At 44.9% G+C, this 20,815-nt stretch overlaps 1 protein-coding gene across 1 annotated transcript in view; it reads right to left on the reverse strand.

Annotated features, from left to right (window-relative positions):
- Positions 1–7,762, reverse strand: part of LOC142584114 (uncharacterized) — a 147,705-nt gene extending 139,943 nt beyond the window's left edge. Inside the window, exon 1 of the mRNA XM_075694294.1 lies at positions 7,728–7,762. The gene's annotated coding sequence lies outside the window, so the exon portion shown is untranslated. The remainder of the gene's footprint in view (positions 1–7,727) is intronic.
- Between the last annotated feature and the right edge of the window lie 13,053 nt (positions 7,763–20,815).

Below are 20,815 nucleotides of genomic sequence, written 5' to 3' on the forward strand. Positions count from 1 at the left end.
ATGCTATCTGAACTGTTAGATTCGCAGAAGCGATTAGCTCGTTACATTACCGACATAAAGTCATTCCAGAAAACTGTCGACGAGCGTTTCGAACGTCTCGATTCTCGTGTGACTGAGCTTGAGTCTTCACCACCGGAAAAGTACGACATCTTACGTGCTCAACTTGATTCCTTGACTGAGTAAGAAAATGATGACCTCGAAAATAGATCTCGTCGCAATAACTCAATCTTGTATGGCATCCCAGAAGACTGAAATGAAGATGGGGACGACTTATTAAACAAGGTGTCAAACGTCATCTCAGAGAAATTGTCGATCCAATGTCCAAGAATCGAACGCTGTCATAGGCTTGGTAGGTTACGCGAGGACCGTCCACGTCCTGCTATTCCGAGAATTTTGGACTACTCTGAGAAAATAACCATGCTAAAGAACGTATGCAAATTTGAAGACACTGACTACCATGCAACCGAAGACTTCTCCTTTAAAATTCATGCACTCCGAAAAAAACTTTGGGAAGCGTCCCAGGTATATCGCAACAATGGCTGTGAGGTGAAGCTTCGCTTCAATTACATTCTCATTGATAAATCTCGGTACATCTGGAACACGGATAAGAATGACCTTGAGAAACAGCACAGGCGGTCCCTCAAACGCACAGCGCGACATTCTACTACGCCTTCTTTTTGACGTCCTAAGCACAGGCATGAAAAGCTCTCGATTATGAATATTAACGCTAGAAGCATTATAAACAAATTTCCTCACTTCTTTTCTCTTGTGCGTTCGCACTCCCCACATATTGTGGGCATTACGGAAACGTGGCTTCACAATGGTGTCCATGATTCTGAATTCACTCCCCCAGGCTAAGTGGCGATACGAGCGAATCGACAGGAAAGCAAAGGCGGAGGGGTCGCTCTTATCGTTCGATCTGACATTAAGTTCTCCGTCATGAAGGCGCCAGCAGAAATTGAATCTGTCTTGTGCAAAATTTTTCCTAATGAACAGTCCATTGTAATCGGTACTCTTTATCGACCGCCAGGTTCATCTGTCGATGTATTGCGCATCCTTAATGATTACTTGAACATACAAACATTCAAACTGTCGAATCTTATTTTGATGGGCGATTTCAACGCTCCAGGTATCCACTGGCCATCATTTACGTTTTCTGGTCGGGATACATCAATCTGTCAAGAATTGCTGGACATTTCCTTGTTCTTCGATCTAAAGCAAATTGTTAATGAAGCAAGAAGAGGTGACTCGTTGCTTGACTTGGTCGTTCTCGCTTCAAATATCTACCAGGCGGTTTCGAATGTGATATTGTTGATGGAATTTCGGACCACAAGGTTGTGGTAGTTACTATTAACTGTCCTGGTTTTGCGTCGCTGTCGACTTTCACCACATTTCCTCATTTCGCTCGGGCTGACGATATTGCTATCACCGATTTTCTTGCTTCTTCTTTCGATGCGTTTCACACGATTGGTCACATGGGTGACATCAACGAACTAGTCAACAAATTTGAAACTGTTGTCAGTGACTGCATGCAACGTTTTGTTCCACTAAAACAAAGAAAAAGAACCTCCAAGTTCCCTGGATGACACATGATATCCTTCACGTATCACGCCGCGTTGGACGCCTCAGGCGCGTGAAGCATTTATCAGACCCTCATAATGCTATGAAGTTTCGTAGGGCAAAAGAACAACTGCGAGTAATTAAGAAATCGGCAAAAGATCGTTTTTTCAATGTACAGTTAGAAAATCTTCTAAAAACTAATCCTCGCAAATTTTAGCGCTCTGTCTTGCCAACAATCTACATCGGCATCTATAATTGTCAATGATGAAACTACTAATGATCCGCTAATAATAGCTGATGCTTTTAATGCCTACTTGAAAACTGTGTTTTCATCAGATACCCACGAAGTTCCATCCTCTGACCCTTCTAAAGTGACAACTCTGATTACTGATATCATGATTAATGAGTATGGTGTACTGAACCTAATACTACAGTTAGACACTAAAAAATCAACCGGTCCTGATGGTATACCCAATTCTTTCCTCGTTCATTGTTCATTGTGGTCCACTCGCTACCTAACCATCATCTTTCAAAAGTCCCTCAATACCGGTATTGTTCCATCCTCATGAAAGCCGGCCAAAGTACATCCATTAATGAAATCTGGTAATAAGCAGCTCTTATCTAATTCTAGACCTATTTCATTAACATCATATTCATGTAAGATGCTGGAGCACATAATTCACAAACATATAGTGGCATTTCTGGAATCTAATAACATGCTCTCTAACTTTCAGCATGGTTTTAGGAAAGGTTTCAGCAGCTTAACCTAACTAGTTGAATTCTCACATGACATCCTCTGCGCCCTTGATATCGGCACCCAGGTCGACACTATATTTATAGATTTTTCCAAGGCTTTCGATACTGTACTGCATTCTAATCTCTTAATAAAGCTTAACATGATCTTGAAAAATTCTCATTGGGTTAGTTGGATTGCCAGTTTCCTTTCTCATCGGTCACAATTCGTATGTTATAATTCAACTAATTCTTCTTCCGTTGACGTGTCATCTGGTGTACCCCAAGGGTCGGTTCTTGGTCCTTTACTATTTCTACTATACGTTAATGACTTACCTCGAAACGTCACTTCACACATACGCCTTTATGCGGACGACTGTTTTTTTGTGTCGAGTGATTAACACACCAGAAGATCGTCGTGAACTAAATTCCGCATTTGTCATCTTCTGTACCTGGTGCAACACTTGGCAAATGAAAATAAATTTTACTACAACTGTGATAATGTCATTTTCTAATAGTGCCTCTCCTTCATTGACCAATTACACTTTCAACGACTTATCCTTGCACAGGGTCTCAGGATACAAGTATCTTGGCGTCATGTTTACCACTAACATGTCCTGGTCAAAACACGTTAATTTTGTTTGCACGGAAGTACCGCGGAAGCTCGGGTATTTGAGGTGCAATTTCAACAATTCCCCAAGGGAAACTAAGTTACTAATGTATAAAACTTTAATTCGCCCAATCCTAGATTATGCTTCTCCTGTCTGGAACCCTCATAAGAAGTGCGACATTGACTCCATTGAAAGCATACAACAAAAATCTATTAGGTTCATATACCGTCGCTATGATCACTATTTTTCATCCTCCCGTGCCTTATCTTCTTTGAACCTAACCCCTTTATCCATACGCCGTCACATTGAGTCATTGAAATTTTTGCATGGCATCGTCAATTTTTCTTATCGTGTCTCACATGCCATATATATTCCTTCAGACATTCCTCCGTCAAGTAGGAGTCACCATAGCCTTAATATTAAACCTTACTTTGCTCAATCTAATAAATTTAAATACAGCTTCTTCCCACGTACTATTGAATTCTGGAACTTATTTCCCGGAACAATTAGGTCACTGCCATTAAACGATTTCCTGTTAAAAGTTAACGACACCTGATTTTATGTATTTTCTTGTTAGTGTATTGACTCATTCTCGTTTTTCTACTGACTCCCAGTGCTGCTGTTATTTTGAGTTTCATTTGTGTCATCTGCCTTATTTCTGGTCAATCTTTAATATGTTATTGTTTACTTGTTTTTTTGTAAGACTTCTTTTTGTCTAACCCACTCCTGCAATAGTCCCATAAAGGAGCTGCAGTATGTACAAATAAATATAAATAAATAAAACACTCACTTGATATCATTGCATTGCAAGAAACCTGGTTACCAGCAGCAAAAGCATTTCATGTAAAAAGTTACCGTACATTTCGCTTGGACCGTTCCTCTCGTGGTGGCGGCTTAGCTATCATTAGTTCTTCAAAAATTACGCACCGGGCTAAAATGACTTAAAAGCTCATGACTTTAGAAAGCGATATTCTAGCGATAGACATATCTATTCCAGGCCACATCCCACTCACTTTAATGCTTATTTCCCCGGAGGTATTCTAAATACTAGTGTCCTAGATACAGTATTTACATCCTGCAGAAAATAAATCATTCTTGCTCTAGACTTTAACTCCCACCATACTTCGTGAGGGTACGAGACTGCTTCGAGCGGTAAATGTATGTGAGATTTGGCTGCTAAAAATAATTTATCATGCATTAACGCACGAACACCCACATTTATTTGTAGTAAGTTACTTTCCGCATTAGATCTCACTTTCGGTAGTACTAATTTGTCTATGTCCACTTGGTCTGATATAACCTCGGGCACAAGCATTCACCATCTTCCTATTATTTTTGAGATCGTATGCCCATTGACTCAAGTTACTACACATTCAAGTACTTTTGTTAATTTCAGCAGATTCAAAAATGTCTTGCACATGGCTTTATCATATGAGCCATTGGATAATGAAGAAGAAAAAGCCATAAATCTATTTTCTCTTTTAAATGATTCCCTAAAAAATCTCACTCTACTGCGCACTCCACTAAAAGCGGGTCTCCTAAACCTTGCTGGAACTCAGTGTGTTCACACCATTACAGGATAATAAAAGCACTGTTGCAAAAACTACTTCATAACAAGTGCTCTAGCAGTTGGAGAGCCTATAAGTTCGCGGCAGCAACATTTAAAACAACAGTTGCAAATGCCACAGACAACTTTGATTGTGAGAGCTTCATATTTGTTTCGAAGGCCACAAACAATAAAAAGTGCGTTTTTGATTTCTAAGAAATAAAAAGGTTCTTCCAGCAAAAATAAACATCGACTCTGTGGTTACAACACCCTACGAATTGGCCAAATTACTGGAAGATACTGTCAGAGGCCTACAATGCCGCTTTAAGTCGATTTTGCCCATCACACTACACCGCATACTAATGGTGAAGATTTCAAAGAAGTTACGATTTCGGAGCTGGAAAATGTATTAAGCCACCTGCCCATTTCAGCGCCAAGGCCCGATGACATTACAACGGTAATAATAAACACTTTATTTAAGATATGATCACAAGCATTACTTAGCAACGTGAACCATTCTATTAAAATATCACAGATTCTCCCGCAATGGAGACTTGCAAAAGTTACAAAATTATTAAAGAACAATGTACTGGTAATGAATAGACAACACTAGGCCAATATCTCTTACATCTACCCTAGCAAAACTCGTCGAAAGAATCTTACACGGCCGCATATATCATTGGCTGATGGAGAACATAATTTTGAGCCCATGCCAGATGGGCTTCAGACGTGCGCGCTCGATTTGGTGTGCCCATGCCGACCTAGAAAATCGTATTAAACTAGCTTGATGTCAGAAAAAAATATGCAGCTTTAGTCACATTGGATATCACTAACGCGCATGACAGCGTAGAACATCTAAGCATAATAAGCGTGCTTCAGATAGCTGGTGTGCTAAAATATTTTGCGTGGGCTTATGAATTTTTAAATGGCAGCGAGTTTTACTAGTCTTTACGCGAATTGTCTTCATTATCAGCAGTCTAGATGTCTACCACAGGGATCAGTCCTATCGCCATTGCTATTTAATATCTTAATGAGTGCTGTACCTTTGCAACACGATGTGCACGTGGACCTATACGCCGATGACATTGCATTTCTTGCTGCATCTGGAGACTTACATGCCTTGTATGGAACTGTACAGTCTTATATGTACCGCCTAGAAATGCGGCTTGATGAAATTAACCTCTCCTAATACCAGAAAAAGTGCCATCCTCATTTTTCCTGAAAGCGTTCCTGTTCAAATTTCAGTTCGTTATCGACAAGACGGTATCCCACAGATGAATTCACTTAAATAATTCGGCATGATATACACCGAAAAGCTTAATTGGAGTCCCGATCTGGAACATATTACCTCAAAGGGAGCACGCACAGTAGGAATGCTGCGTAGACTCAGCAGGAATCGTTCAGGGACCGTATAAAGTAAAACTATTCCAATATATTTTTATTCCAAACTCCTGACGTCAAATTTGCGTAACCACCGACGACAGCATCGGGCGTTCACCCGGAGGGTTGTCTGAACTAACCATTCAAATGCTCCCCGCGTTAATAGGAGGTCACTTTTGTTTGCTTGAAAAACGAATAACATTGCCTGCACTGAGCGGCTTGTCTTATCTAATTGGCTCTCCAGAGGCGAGGAGCATGCTCAAGTGGAGAGGTTTCGATAGGGCTGAGCCACTGAACTGAATATCGAGAATTGGATGAAGAGGGTGGTGCCGGCGTCTGCGATTGGTCCGCTTTCTCTTGCTTAGCTTGCGGTGGCTCATCGACAGTCGCGGCGGCATGCAACGGAAGCTTAAGAATGACGCTGAAACGGATCCTCAGCACAAACGAGTTGGCAGAACGAGGTCTTAAACGTGCCCAAAGTGCTCGAAAACGTTTCACGGCCACGCAAAAAGCTTTATTACACGCAAATGAACCCATGCTCTCCGGCAGACGCGAGTAGCCAGTGTCTGAGCGACCGGCGGCAGCCATCTTCTATTCCTTTCGGAACGGGGCAGCCTGCGGCTATTCAGAAGAAAATTCAGTTTTTTTCAGCATATAAATGTATATTTAACGCGTACACGTCACTTTGACGCAGTAAGATTCTGCGTTTTTGTGACGTCGCGTGAGAGGCAGGTGAAGTGGGTGCAAGCCAAAAACTTTTGACCAATAGCTGAGGGCTAATCGCAAATAATCGTCGAATCAGAAATAACCATTTTTGCTTTGTTCGGTCTAATTATGCATAATCAGTTTGTACACGTCACATCCGATGGGGAACTATCGCTGTTTTCGTGACGTTGCAATACAGACAGGTGAAGTGGGGGTGGCCCAAAAAATTTTTTGACCGATCGCGGGGGGCTGATTGCAGAATTGGAATAGAAAAGTTTGGAGTAGTTTTACGTTATAGCGCCCCAGGGCTGCGTCGGCATGTTCTCATTATGGTTTATTGCATGTATGTTCGCCCTGTAATAGAATTTGGCTGCGTTTTGTTTTCTCGCGGGCCTGCATACAAAATTCTCCCTTTGATTCTACCAGGACGAGAGGCGTTACGTTTATGTCTTGGGCTTCTTAAATTTGTCGCTAATTTGCCCTGTATGCACTGAGAGCTAATCTCTTGAACATTTATTTTTATTATGCCACCGTTTCACTATTAAACAGAAACGAAGATTTTTAGATTTTTAGAAGCACACCTGCAAAGTCTTCTCATACGATTTCATATCTTAACACTACAAATTTTTCCAACTATATTTGCATCACCACAAAGGAGATCCCAATATGGTTCCTTATTTACCCGCCCTCATTTTTTAACTATCAGTGGTGTCGCTCACGTTGCCCTCAAGGTGTTTTCACTCAACAACTATTGGACCCATTAAATGTTCGCCCGTGCGAGATGGTCTTACTGAATTCCTTGGTTCCAGGTGCTAAAATTGAATTTGATGGTATTTTCCAAATAATGCTAAATATTTTCCCTATCAATATCTGCATAGCATTCTGGAAGACTACCTTGCACACTTGGATACAAAGACCGTTATAGCAACTCATGCTGCCGTTTGTGAAGAAAAGGCAGGTGTGACCATTGTATGACCACATCTAAATTGGTCTTTTTTCGGTTGGACTACCTGACTTCACGCCTTTCTTTCAGGCGGAATTACTGGCAACTGTATTAGCTTTACCCAAATTACCACCATCTCTGTCATCAGCCATATTCTTAACTGACTACCTGTCTGTTTGTTCTTCACTAAGCACACCCAAATTGGCAGATTCATTACAAACGTTCTATTCTCTTCTCCGAAGACACTTACGTCTCGTTCGTTTAGTGTGGGTGCCAGGTCACGAAGGTCTAGCCTGAAAAGAATATGCAGATATACTCGCAGTAGCGTCACACGGTGATCCTATAATCCCTATTTTGCCTTCGTCAGCTTTCGTCACTGCGGCGCGCTTCAGAAAATATAGTACTACAAATGAGTTCGTGCAATCATCATTCGCATCATCTCATTTCCCGCACCTAAGCTTTTCCTTGGAAGAACAAATGGTGCTCCTCTAGAAAAACTGGGGTAACGATTACAAGACTGCGGTGCCGAGCCCCCCGCTGAACTTTTTCTTCCACAGGTCTGGTCTGGCTATATCGCCGTTGTGCCCTTTATGCACTGAGATTTAATCTATGGAACACTTCTTTTTGACGTGCCACCATTTCATTATTCAACCGAAAATATTTTTAGAAGAACCCTTCCAAAAGCTTCGCTTTAATTTGACATTTCCTGTAACTCTTTCCTTTTGGGCTACCCTACTGGGTTACCGCCACAGGAACGTTTGTGAAGCCCTCTACTTTCTTCTGCGTGCAAAAAATGAATTGCACGTTAGAATTCTTCTAAATACTTAAGATGTTCAATAACTTTAAAATATATCTAGATAATTGATTATTCATACCTGTAACAATCGATATTTTAAATCATATTTGTAAGATACTTTTACCCTAATTTATTAAAAAAAATGCTAACAGCTCCTTCACCGCCCGATTCGTGACCGATACCCCAGAGCGGGTTGCGCCATTTCACTAGGCAACAAGAACAACAACAAACGTTGCGCTGCGTGTGGTTGTCATGTGCATCTCCTGCGTCCTCACCTCTTGCGCTGTTCTCTATTTCAATCATTTGGAATCAGTTTATCATAGCAATACTAACGCACGCAGTCGAAACTGTGGCCTGCAGAAGAATGTGTGAACTGCGCAATGAGCGGGAATGCGATCCGCTTAACACGGACAGGAAGGCAGCGATGAGAATTGAAGAGCAAACGAGTGTTCCTTATACTGTTGCTTAAAATAATAAAAAAGTTTGGTTGCTCAAGGCCAGCGGGATTGCTACAGACAATCCAGCCTCCTTGTCGACCGTTCCAGCGGACCGGGATGGACTTCTTGGGGTCATTTCGGACATCAACAACTGGAAATAACTAGGTCTTCACGGCTACGCCGACTACCTTAACCGCTATGCCGAAACAAAAACCCTATCCAAACGTAGGGCGGCTGAAGTTGGGAAATTCTTCTGGACAACACACTACAATGAGATGGAGCCCCAGAAGTCCTGATCGCCGACAGAAGAACGGCTCTGCAGTCAACCAGAAAAGGTCAGTCAGAATAGGTCAATCAATTCAGAATAGGTCAGTCAACCTATTCTACAAAATATCCCGACGAGTTACGGGCGGACAACCGGAGGATACCACCTGAAGTAGAACGGTCTTACAGGACACTCAAATATGGCCCTCGGCGAAATATCGGCGATGTACGTAGTCGTTGAGCACAAGATGTCGTATGTTGTCCTTTCCTACGTAACATTTGCCTAAAAACAGCAGTGCAGAAAAAAAACGCAGTTGTCGCCATTCAAGCTGGTTTTCGGAAGTAAAAGTTCAACGCAGCTTGACGCCATGTTGCCGAACGGCAGCGACTAAGGCAACCTCGACGTCAGCGCGTAACTGTGACGTGCGGAAGGCGGCTGACAGCTCACTCGTCTGCATTTCGAGAACCAGGAGAAATTGACATCCGGCATAATAATATTCGTTGACGGTGCAAGGAATACCAGTCCGGGGGTATATTCGGGTTTGAACGCCAATACACTGTCAGTTTACGCCGACAGGGACTCAGTGAAAATCTTCTGCGGGGCTATTTCAGACGGTACAAGATACTCCGACGTCTTGGAGCAATAGAGTGTGACGTAGTGCCCAGCGGTCTCACGCGGTCACAGCAAAGCCGTGCACAACCTGAAGCTCACGTTACGAGTCTGAATTCATACTACGCGCCCAAGCGAGTTAAATATTTTTATTTATTCCTTCGTTTGTTAGTCACATTGTTTACGTGTATACTTCTTTATGTTTGTAGCTACAGTAGAATGCTTTTTAATAGGGTGGCACTCAGATGCATACTTGTTTATATTTTTGGGGGGTGACTATTTTTCATCGCTTTACAGCTGTTACGACCTGTTATAAAACTTTCGCGATTATTTTTGGGCGATTCTGCAACAAGGCGACCTGGTTTAATGAGATGCATGCATGGCGCGAATAGTCCTGTACATTCTGTAGTCCTGTACAGAAAAACACGGAGTGCGATACAGTTATAAAACCTGTGTTTGGTCTTCCGATCTCTTAAGGTCTTGAGATCACCTCTTGTACCGGATTCTTTTAATCTTTCTTTTTTTGTCATTGAACAGCTTGGCTAGCGTTAGGTGGGACACCATATCAGCAGTTGTAAGAGAGAAAACAGAAATCAAGGAGGCGGCTGACAACTGCCGCCGGAAGGGGTACAATGGCTGCCTGCTCGAGGGTACAACAACATAGAACTGGAAAATACGCAGAAGGAAAGCAAAAAGGAAACAAAGAACAAGATGACAAATCTGCGCTATTGAGATCGGCCCCGCGGACAACATCTGGGCAAACGCCTTGTTGAAGGCAACTGTCTACCACGGCCATCTGTCGACCATGTGTCTGACAGTACTAAGAGCTCATGTTGACATTAAAGGTCGGAATTTGCACTTCTTAGCGTTGTGCACTCAGAAATTGGAGTACAATCTAGAAATCATAGTTGCCGCCTTTGTTAGACGGCATCACCGTTATCCAGCATGTAGTAGCTGCTTGCGAATTTCTGAGAATCGAACTTGTACAAAGGCAAGCTGAAGCAAGTGAGTAAGCTTTGGTCGCATGATAAGGCTCAAGGGAACATACTAATGCGTGTACACTCAGAATTTAGACGTACCTAATGGCTCAACACAAACAGCGAGGTGTTACGGGTCCTCCCAGTTCAAACATGAGAATACTGTAAAGTGAGGTCATCGATTTTGCGGGTGCTCACTGCGATTCTTGAATAGTAGCTACGTAACTGAGATCTGACCCAAATTCGTAATTCTGACATTCATATTATACTGAAACGCATAACGCATGGCGAAAGAAAGGAAACCACAACATGGACGTTTTCTTCAAACTGGTCCTGCTTCGAATAAATTCGCGATTAAACTTCACCCTTTCAGCCCTGAAGGTTATTTAAACTGAAGGATATTTTTATTCATTTTGCAATCATCTGCTAAGGCCTCAGGAACACAAATCTATTAACTATATTCTGAGTTATGGCGTCATGTCGTATTTATAGGACATCAGGGCTTAGTGGTTGAAAAGATCAGTATGACGTACTTCAAAATTGCAAGGTATTCCCGGGAGTTTCGCACATTTAAATGTTTGAAAACGTGCATGCTTGTAATCACATAGTGGTTATTGTGCATGAAAGGCCTGAAAACAGTTCTTTGCGCTCGTATTTTTGCTCGGTAACTAGCCCGCACCCAAACCGTGCTTCCGTAATATATAGCTCTTCATTGCACCTGAATGGCCTCCATCTACTTGATGGCCGCTTCGTCGGATTTATTTTCGTCATAAATGGCCCATTCTTTCTCTACTGTGCAGTAATTTCAGTTTCTCACGCCTGCAAAAGCAAGCAGTCTACCATGCACTTCATCATCATCGTCTTCTACCTCCGACACACACCATATTCATAGTGCAGCGAGCATATTTCAGCTCTTGACACATTGAGTTTTCGCTATAGAAGTGCCATTGCCACACAGTGCAGCTATTCAAGGCCATTTAGCGCCTCGGGAATAATGAAAACAAGGAATTGGAAGCTGTGACAAGCAAGAGCACACTCAACGCACATTCAGCCCATGCAGAGCCCTTGACGAAAACTGAGCCCTAGTGTCCTATACTTAGGATACGCAGATCTTGGAGTGCAAGGGGCTATGAGCAAATTAGGGGTCAAAAGTTCCCGACATACATAAACTTCTAAGCATGTTAGAAGCAACATGCAAAATTATGATCGCTGCCGAGAGAGTAGTGATTCGTTAAAATACTATCAAAGACGTGGCTACTGCTGCAGTCGCTTTCTTCGCCTTTCACCATTCACCATTGGGGTGTTCTGAAAAGGCAAGGACGAATACACTGCTGGTTCTGCTACCGGAGATGTATCGAGCACAGGTTAAATTCTTGCTTGAGTTTTCTAATCATCTTGTCACAATAAACAAGCATTTCTCTTTGTGTAACTTTTATAGGACATGAAGAGAGGCTCCAAGGAATAAGGAACAAAAGATAAATTTGCACGGTAACTGACTCTCACGGGAGAAATATGCAGTCTAGTCGACATGGCGGATATCAGGAATCGGTAGTCCGAAATTTCGACTTTGCGAATAAACTTTTGTCTTTCTGAATTACAATAATGATACGGTTCCGTTGTTTGTCATTTAGTGGCCATCATGAGGTTATCTACCGGATTTCCTGGGTTTAAATGTTCTGGGATACTACTGGCAGAAACAAACGGTGACCAACGCTAAGTTCAAGCGAGAGAGCACTCTCATTGCAATGCAAGGCAGCCCAATTCACAGTGGCTTAAGTGGGCAGGTAATCCGGCATTGCAAGGTTGCATCATCATTCCTTAAATTCAAGCTAGCGTGACGGAATCTTCTTTATTTACCTTAAAAATGATTAAAGATGGTGTAGATATGGTATGGGACGCCTTCGAAAAGCCCTAATTAATTAGATGTGCGCCAGTAGGGAATGTGTTGAGCTGAAAGTTTCGGGTTTGTATTGAGGTGGGCGCATGTGCTCTTCTGAACTGCCAAGGTCAAAGCGAGGTCAGCAAGAACCATTTATACTAGCTTTTTGACGCAACAGCAGACGTAATATACCGTATACAATTAAAAAAAAGCAGCATATAAAGGGTAAAGCGAACCGCTCGAGGCCGTGTCCAAGGACGGGACGGCATCTTGCTCGTAGACGTCCACGCAGCAGCGGCTCTAGAGACGGCTTGGTTTGTGGGTATGTTGGATTGACGAAGGACGTCTTTATGCTGTCTTAAATGAACATAACCCACGAAATATTCAACCCTGTTTTAAGGATAGAAGAAGTTGTAGAGTCATCTGCCAAATTAAGAGAAGTATTCTCGTAATTCCCATCAGGCCGATTAGGATTCTGATAACCACATATACTTGAGGAAAACCAGTCGCCTCTTTCGATACTCCTTTGCGTAGGTTTTCGGCCAATCATCTGACAGCGTGCGCCGAGATGTGCTGGAATATTGTAGTTGCATTTTACTTTTCAATTGAAGGAATGTGTTATTTTAAGTTAACGGCAAAATAGTGACGGTATCTATAGCCAACCTATATTTTTGTTTTAGTGACTGGTCTCACCAGAAGTCACAATATTGCCCCGTCCTAGTAGGCGACGACAAACCAAGTGTATAGAACGGCTAATAGCACTGTATACGAACCGTCAACGCGACGTCTTGTCTTGTCTTGTGTCCCAGACAGTGGCATGTACCCACTATGGGGGATTGGCCAAGAAGCAGGCGGTTTTCCGTAAGGTTAGAAGTATAGAGCAACTACATTTGAATAGTGGAGCGTGGGACGATAGAACTGTAATTTAGACTTGCAATGAAAATATTGTTATGAATTTTGATAAAATAATTTAACGTAAAGAAATGAAATAATAGAAACTATGGATAATTGTAGAAAATCAGTAAGGTACTCTTTTTGTCTCTCGAATGAAATTGTAAACTGCAAGAAAAGCATCCCTGTGGCTGGATCCCAGTGAAGTCGCCCCGAAAGAAAGAATGCTTGTCGAGGTTAGCGATAGGCCAAGTTTGGTAAATGAGTATTCTAATATTTTTCTTTGTCTTAGAAAGCGGCGGCATGAGAGAAAATAGTGTTCGATAGTTTCAGGTGCACTGCAAAAAGAACATAGAGGGGACATAGCGAGACCAGACCCGTGTAAGTAAAAATTTAGAGGAGGTATACGACATCTCAATTTTGTAAAAGATACTTCTAATTGCCTTCAAGGACACCAATTAATATTCCATGGGAAGCCAAGAAGGTGGAATTCAGAACACGGTGTTAGCATGGACACTGCAGAATTTTGAGATATAGCGAAATTTCTGTACGTAGCCGCGGTGACATAAGCTGATGTCGGCAAAAGAGATATGATAGGGCCGTTCAGGGATGCTCGTGCGAGTGAATCGGCCATTTCATTAAAATGCAACCCATGATGTCCCGGTACCCAAATGAAACATACTTTTCGCAAGTACGGAGGTACCATCGAACGAAATGTTCTTTGAATTGCTGAATTTAAAGATGCAGTTAGTGCTGTGCATACAGATAGCGAGTCGGTCATGATAACAGCTAATGGGTCTTTTTGGGGAAGTTTTCGTAATGCTAATATAATTGCTAATAATTCTGCCTGAAATATGGGTGTGAAGTCGGGAAGGCGAAGGGAGTAGGACCATTGAAGAGATTCAGAGAAGATCCCCACTCTGGCCTTCTCATTGCATACAGAAGAATCAGTAGCTATTACGTTGTCAGCGGTTAGCTGGTGTAGGTGGGCGTGTAAGATATTAATTAAATCTCGCCTTGGTCATAGTTTAGAATGATTAGGTAATATGTCCTCAAACTCAATTTTGAGGTCTGTAAAGGCATCATTTGAATGGTAAACTTGGCGTATGGATACATCCAATTTTTGTAACTGTGCTTGTATGAATGCTATCTGAGGACTGTGGAATCTCGACCACGATACTTGGAAAAACTCAGCAGGTTCAGTGAGAAAAGCATATTGCGTACGTATTTTTAAAGTCAAATTTTAAAAAATGTCTGAACCGTAAGTAAGCGGAATCTGCAATCTAGGGGGGGGCGTATGAGCTTCTGATATAAAACAGCGTTGGCAACAAATTAGGTAGCCCAAGGCATGACCGTAGAGCTTCTCTTTCTAAAAGTATGAGAGGTTTAATTTTCTAGGCGGGACCACCGGAAAATATCACGCAGCCGAATTCTAATATGGGCCGAACATACATTTTATAGATCATCAGTAAGGTATCCCTGCGTAGTCCAGAGCGACGGTGGCTGAACCGGCAGAGCTTAGCTACGGCTCGTTCTGCCTTTGTTTTAATGTGTTTAATGTGACTGCGCCAGGTGAGTTTGCCATCGTAAATGACACCAAGGTACTTGACTTCGTCAACTTGAGGGATGATTTCCTGTCGGTATTGTAAAGATATATGCACCTGTGCAGTTAATGGGAATACTAATACCGCACTTTTGCTAATATTTAACGACATGCATAACCCATCTAGCCATGTCTCCAGCATTCCTAAGTAATTCTGCAACGACTGTTGTAGTGAATGTATATTATTTGCGGACGTAAAAAATGCGATATCGTCCGCGTAAACATAAACATGTACTTCCGGACACAAAGGAATTGTGCTTAGCAAAATGTTAAATAATATAAGGGAAAGAACGGAACCCAGTGGTACTCCTCTTCGTTGTCTTCTGTTTTACCCCCCGCGCGCTACATCAGCGTCGTTTTCATGGCCTGGCACATACCCGCGGGGACGATATAAAACGTGGCATTTGCCCATCATTTAAAAAGAAGGAGCAAAAATCGTCCCGACGCGCCAAGGTAGGAAGGCAGTGCAACGAAGGTGCAGAGCTGATGTCAGCAGGAAAAATGTGGCTTCATACAGTTACGGAACGAAGAAAGAAGAGAGAGGAAGAAGACTCTCAACTTCCCCGTAGCATATTCGAGGGAGGTGCGGGGTACCACGGCTCGAAACGGAGCTCCGCAGTGGACGTCGCCCTCACCGTCCGCACCATGAATCGCGGTGAGCACGCGGGATCAACGTCGTCGCTGCCTTCAACGTCATCATCGCCAGCTGTATCGCTGTCGCTTTCGGTGGTGGTTGTGCAAGCCAAGGATCCTGGAACATTTCTACGAGACGGATGGCGCCGACGTTGAAGAGTGGGTGGCTATGTACGAACGCGTGAGTGGAATCAACAAATGGGACCCTACGCTTATGCTACCTAACCTGTTCTTCTACCTTAGAGGCACGCAAAGCTGTGGTGTGAAAACCACGAAGAGGAGCTAACCAGCTGGGACCAATGCAAAGATAAGTTGACAGAGTTGTTTGGCAAAGTAGCTGGCCGTAATATTGCCGAAAAGCAGGGAATGGCACCCAGTGTCTAATCCCCCACGGAGTCCTATTTCTCATTGATCCACGACCTGCTGGCACTTGGTTGTAAAGCTGATCACGACATAACAGAAGCTGAGAAGGTCAGGCACGTTCTTAAGGTCATTGCTGACGAAGCCTTTAATCTGCTCATGTGCAAAAGCAGCTCTACAGTTGGTGATATCATTAAAGAGTGCCGACAACTCAAGCAAGCCAAAAGCCGACGCGTCTTGCAACCATTCGCCTGACTTCCCAATACTGCCGCAACGTCGACGTGTAAAGATCAGCCCACACAGCAGCATGGGTTGCCATCAGAGAACGAGGTGGTAATCGTTCGACGTGAACTGGATGCGATGGCGCCCGCAGCTTTTTGTTCGCGTATCCTGGATGCTACCCCTTTTTCAGCTCCTCTCGTAGAAGCCATCGTTCGCCAGGAACTTCAAAAGTTTGGCCTACATTCTCTCTTCATTCTACATTCGCCGACCGCAGAGCCAACGAATGGCCTACTACAATTTTCGCTCCCCCCCGACGCTTCTCTCCGCGTTGCCGCAAACCACCGAGTGAAGAACTGCAGGCGACGAGCCGATACGTTTCACCTGTCACCGCATTGGTCATGTCACCAGATACTGCCGCAACTCGTGGCCCTCAACGCCTCGCACGCCGGCCAACCTGAGCCGTTTTAATGGAAATGCCGCAATGTTTAGCCAACCGCCGAGTCTAACAGCGCCGACAACTCTGCTCAGAACACGTGGTACAGTCGCTCACCATCGCTGCGTGGACACCAGTCGCGCTCACCGCAAACACGCCGCCAATCTTCCCGTTCGCAGCAGCCATGTCGTCTTTCGTCCCTTGTGGCTTTTGGCCGCACCCTCACGGAAAACTATGAAATGCAGCCCTCGGAGGTGGTGCTGGATTGCCTAGTATTGCAGCAAATGCTCTGTCTGTGCCCAAAAAAGAAGTGTAATTGATGTTAAAATAGACGGCATACTTGTCCGAGCGTTCATCGACACTGGAGCCTACGTATCTGTGATGAGTGATAGCCTACGTAGACGTTTAAAGAAGGTCCTTGCCCCCAGCAGGTGCACGTGTGTTTCGTGTGGCCGACGGCGCCGTGCTTGTTCTTAGAATGTGTTCTGCGCGTTTAAGTATAGCCGCGCACCCTACTTCTGTTCTCTTTGCTGTGAATGATGACTGCCTTCATGACGTTATCCATAGATTGGAATTTTTGCCAATCATTCCGCTCTCATCGACTGTGCAACCGGCGTTCTTCAGTTGGAACTGCCTCAAGTCGCCGATGCTCCGAGAACTGCTCCACCGCAATTGTGCTCGCTTTAATATGTGCGTCTGTCACCTGAAGCCGTCACTTACGGCGCTTTGACCGCACAGCCACACATTCCTGACGGTGAATATGTCCTTCTTCCCATCATCGACGTGCTTTTTAATCGGAATGTTGCCCTTTCGCACACGCTTGTGACAGTTACTAATAACGGCGTCGTTCTTCCGCTTCTTAATTTCAGCCTGTGGCTTCAAGTACTTTCAGCCGGCATGTTCTTGGCCAGCGTTTCTAATACTTCCGAATTTGACATTGAAAATCTGAATGCCAAGAGTAGATTCTGAGCGTCAATTGCAGCTCACAGCTCTGGTACATTAACAGATGACTTCGCGCAGATGATTGCACCTGACTTCACCTCGGCACAGGCGACGGACATACGTCTCTTCCTCTAATCGTACTGTTACATCTTTGATTTCGGCGACAGACCTTTAGGCAAAACATCTGTTGTTCACCACCGTATAAACACTGGAGACCCGAATCCTATTCGTTGGCGTCCCTATCTTGTATCGTAAGCTGAACGCCGAGACATCCAATCAGAATTGGACAAAACGCTCGCAAAGGGGTCATCGATCCATCAGCCAGCCTTTGGACTTCGCCTGTCGTCCTTGTTAAAAAGAAAGATTGTACCTGGCGTTCTTGCGCCATTACCGCCACCTAAACAAGGTCATGCGAAAAGACGTCTACCCACTACCACGCATCGATGACGCCTTGGGCTACTTGCACGGAGCTAACTACTTCTCAGGCATCGATCTTGGATCGGCCTAATGGCAGATTTTAGTTGATGACATGGACCACGAGAAGACGGCCTTAATCACGCCGCATAGCTTATATCAGTTCGAGGTCATGGATTGCATGCCCTTGGGCCTATGAAATGCTCCTGCGACATTTGAACGCATGATGGACTCTCTTCTGCGAGGCTAAAAATGGACCACCTGTCTTTGTTACCTTGGCGACGTGATTGTTTTTTGTCCCACGTTCAGCAGCCACCTTACCCGACTCGCTACTATTCTTGCGGCCTTACGAAAAGCCGGCCTCCAATTGAGCTCCACGAAGTGTCAGTTCTGGTGCCGTCAGATTACCGTGTTGGGACACCTCGTTGATGCATCCAGTGTACAACCGGATCCGTGAAAGGTTCGCGTTCTTCGCAGTTTCCCGGTACCACATTCTGCTTCTGACGTGCGCTGCTTCATCGGCCTGAGTTCTTGCTTTCGCTGTTTTGTCAAAAACTGCCCCGTTGTTGCTCGGCCTTTGACGGATCTTCTAAAGAAGAACCCGCCATTCTCATGGGGCCCGGAGCAGGCTCACGCGTTCGCCGTTGTCATTGGGTTTCTAACCACCCCTCCCATACTTGCCCACTTTGATCGATTGGCACCGACCGAAGCCCACACTGACGCAAGCGGACATGACATCGGCGCTGTTCTCGCCCAACAACAAAATGGTACCGAGTTTGTGATAGCTTACGCCAGCCGCCTGCTGTGGCCTGCCGATATTACTTACTCCATTACCGAACGGGAGTGCTTGGCTTTAGTTTGGGCTGTCACCAAGTTACGGCCATATTTGGCCGCCCGTTTCAGTCGGCCGCTCGTTCTCAGTCGTTACAAACCACCACGCACTCTGCTGGCTCTCTTCCCTCCGCGACCCGACAGGACGGCTTGGTCGCTGGGCTTTCCGGCTCCAGGAATTTTCATTTAATGTCAACTATAAGTCTTGACGTCTGCATTACGACGTTGGCTGCCTCTCTCGTCATCCCCCACGTAGATCCTCCTGATCCTGCTGCGCTTGATCCTGTTACCTGCGTGATGGCTGTGGCTGACATGACCGACATGCGTGCTGAACAACGCATCGCATCATTACAGTCCATGATCGCTGGAGTGCAATCTGGCAGCACAGACGGCACGTGCCGCATGTTCGTGCTGCAGGACAGCATCCTCTACCGCCGCAATATCAACCCTGATGGCCCTGAGTTGCTCCTTGTCCTCCATCGTCATCTGCGATCCGTCGTTCTTGAACAACTTCACGATGCACAGACGGCGGGACATCTTGGAGTTTTGCGTACATATGACCGCATACGACGCCGGTTCTTCTGGTCGGATCTCTACCACTCTGTGCGCCGTTATGTTGTAACTTGCGAATTGTGTCAGCGCCGGAAGAAACCTCCCCTGACACATGTCGGACGACTCCATCCAATTGAAGTTCCCTCTGAACCGTTCTTTCGCGTATGCCTTGGGCTGCTTGGCCCTTTTCCGGCGACGACTAGAGGAAATAAGTGGATCGCTGTCGCTACTGATTACGCGACGCGCTACGCGGTAAGAAATGCGTTGCCGACTGGTTGCGCAACAGACGTCGCCAATTTTCTCCTCGACGAGGTCATTCTCCACCACGGTGCACCTCGACAGTTACTTAGAGACTGTAGCCGCTCGTTCTCTTCTAGAGTTGTCGACGACCTCCTCCGCTCTTGTGCCACTGAGCACAAGCTGTCCACCACCTACCACCCACACACGAACGGTCTTACGGAACTTCTCAACAGAACAATGCCAGAGGGGCTGTCGATGTACGTTTTCAACAATCACCGCGATTGGGACGCCACACTGGCCCACGTGACGTTCGCATATAACTCGTCCGGACATGACACTACACCATATTGACCCTGTTATCTTTTTATATTTTGTGTGGTTGCGACCCCACATTGCCGTTTGACACCATTGTTCTTCGCGCAGAGGGAGACGCCGGGCTTCTTCCCCACGCGATTGAGCCGTGATTGCTGGCTCACCCTCGCACGCTTTCACTCGCACACACAGCATGCGGAACCTCGCGGCGACGCAACGCCGGCGGCAGAAAGGCTCGTGGAGTGTCCATATAATTGCCATCGCCATCAAAATCTACGGCTTCTGTGAATGGGGGGGGGGGGGCATTCATGCTACGTCAAGCGTTTTCGTTGGCACCTCGCTATCCGGCATTGTTTAGGGTTTCGCAAAACGATACCAGGTGGACAAGCTTGCTTGTGTAAATTGGTTTGTGTGTGTATGGCGAGGCGGAGGGAGTCGCGCACGCACGTTTGTGCAACGGAAACAGCAGCACGGCGTCCATACTGACGACGTTCGTAGTATGGCAGCATCGTCATGATTTCGACGATGGCCGTAGGTCGGAGCTTAAGTCCTGCTCGACTGTTGGGTTCTACATAGGTACCGGACGAGCATACCCGAGGAAACTGCCAATTGTGACGTCATCATGGACTAGATGTTACACACACGCACGTGCGTATTGCTTTGTCATGTGGTGTAGGTTGAAGCAATCATGGCATTTGTATTCCGGCAAAATATTCAAACTTGATTATTTCGGTCAACGTGAAGTCGATGCAACGTCGCACAGTTTCTAGGTAGCGCAATCTGCTGCGAGGAAAATAGTGGGGTAAGTGGGCCGGTCCCGCAGATTGTGTAATAATACACCGTGCCTCAAGCACTAGCTTAGACATGGAAAGACGAGAAAGTGGTACAAGGCGCACATGGAGAATGTTTCAAACACCTGGCTGTTTTTGAAACGAGAGAAGT

The sequence above is a fragment of the Dermacentor variabilis genome, chromosome 6, assembly GCF_050947875.1.
Source record: "Dermacentor variabilis isolate Ectoservices chromosome 6, ASM5094787v1, whole genome shotgun sequence".
Lineage (NCBI taxonomy): Eukaryota > Metazoa > Arthropoda > Arachnida > Ixodida > Ixodidae > Dermacentor > Dermacentor variabilis.